Source organism: Penaeus monodon, chromosome 10 (genome assembly GCF_015228065.2).
Source record: "Penaeus monodon isolate SGIC_2016 chromosome 10, NSTDA_Pmon_1, whole genome shotgun sequence".
Taxonomy (NCBI): Eukaryota; Metazoa; Arthropoda; class Malacostraca; order Decapoda; family Penaeidae; genus Penaeus; species Penaeus monodon.
The window spans coordinates 14,446,795-14,449,294 of NC_051395.1; positions in this window are offsets into that span (position 1 = coordinate 14,446,795).

The window sequence follows — 2,500 nt, forward strand, 5'->3', positions numbered from 1 at the left end:
CACCGGCACTCTCCGTGGAAAGGAACTGGGGACCCTACCACGTACTCACTCCAAGAGCACACACACACACACACACACACACACACACATATATATATATATATATATATATATATATATATATATATATATATATATATATATATATATATGTGTGTGTGTATGTGTGTGTGTGTGTGTGTGTGCGTGTGTGTGTGTGTGTGTGTGTGTGTGTGTGTGTGTGTGTGTGTGTGTGTGTGTGTGTGTGTGTGTGTGTGTGTGTGTGTGTGTGTGTGTGTGTGTGTGTGTGTGTGTGTGTGTGTGTGTGTGTTGTTTATATATGTGTGTGTGTGTGTGTATGTGTGTGTGTGTGTATATATATATATATATTATATATATATATATATATATATTAATATATATATATATATATTTACATATATATATAGATATATATATATATATATATATATATATATATATATATGTATGTATATATATACAGACATTCTTATTTTCCTGTATAGTTCATTCGTCTTGTAACATTAATGCTTTTATGCACTTACATTTCACCGGAAGCGGGAGCATACACAGGAGCGGTTACGACGACTGTTCCCGCTGCATATCGCCTGCAACATCTCGTTTCGGCGCATTTAACTGGAAGGCATACGACTGCAACTGTAGATTAACTTTGACCGTTAGTATAAGAATTATGAATTAAGAGAGCGAGTGATAGGGGGTGGAGGAGAAAGGAAAAGGAAAAGAGAGAGAAAGAGAAAGGAAAAGGGAAAGAGAGAGAAAAAGAGAGAGAGAGAAAAAGGAAAAGGGAAGGAGAAAGAAAAAGAGAGGAAGATATGGATGGAGAGAAAAAAGAGGAGAAAAAAAAGAAGAAAAAGAAAGTTCCCATAAATAAGTACTCATGAGTAAAACAGTATTCAATGAGGAAGTAAAAAAGACAAACTAATTTTTAAATCTTATTATCCTATTACTACAGCATAACAAATTTTTTACGCATGATTCATGTTTATATCGATAAAGTCCCACTGTGCCACAGCACCTTCCAAAAGCCATAGAACAGGTTAATCACCACGGCTCATCCAAAAGACCCATGTACAGATATCACGAAAATCCAACTGAAAGCATGTGAACTAAAATGACATTGGAGATTTGGGGTAAAGTTTTCGAGAAAAAGAGGTCTGTTGTGGCTGTCCTTCAGTTGTTGCATAATCATTCATTCAGACGACAGACTCACTGCGCGGGAGACAGCCTGGGCAAAACACCGTAATTTAACCAAATGTTTACTCAAATAACACGTGGATGTTAATATATTCACAGTTTACCAGGAACTCCAACTTAATTTGACGCTTCGTGAGAAATTACAGTAGCAGCAGAAATTCAGACATCAGCGGTTTTGTCTATGAATTGGGTACAATTATCTTTACGTTAGAAACAGATTATCTTTATCTCGTGGAAGTGTCTCCTGTTCAAAACGCGTATGCTAATACCTTCTGGCATTGCATGTCGTGAATATGTGTTCATGTGATGCTTGCTTTATTAATTCATCCTGTTGGCGAACTGCACACTTCGCTGATCTGTGCGTATTCGTGTCTGACGATCATTATTCATGAAACTGTAGCACAGGCATCATCATGTAGTATTGTTAAAGACATGTTCAACTTATCAATTGGAATTGCATCAAACATGTATTATGAATTGAGTGTAAATATGCAAACTAATGGGGAAGTACAAATAATAAAATAATATGAAAACAACAACACCTTTAAGAAAAAACATTAAATATGGAAGAATGAGAAATTCAAATACATTCTTCCTTGCATATGTATCAAGGCTCTATAAATTCTTGATCTATATTGGTATTCATATTCAAGATGATTACTGCAACATGCTGGAAAGTACACACTCAATCACACACACACACACACACACACACACACACACACACACTCACACACACACACACACACACACACACACACACAACACACACACACACTCACACACACACACACACACACCACACACACTCACACGCACTCACACACACACTCAACACACACACACACACACACACACACACACACACACACACACACACACACACACACACACACACACACACACACACACACACACACACACGCGCAAACACATACAAATACAAACATAAACACAAATACATATAAACACACATACATACACACACAAACATAAGCAAGCACAAACACACATAAACACAAACAAAAATACACACCGTACAATCATATGCAAATACAGGCAAGCGCAAACACATACAAGCACACGCACACACACCAATACACAAGCACAAACTAACACACATACGAATCTGTTATATATTAATCGCGTTAAGCCATTTACTCCCCCTCAGTTAATTGCTTGCAGGACAATGGACCAAATTCATTCAAAGCAGAAGAACCGCAAACCAGTGATTGGTGCGACAAAAAGCCATCGGGGTCACTGACCTGTCAAACCGATATGACTC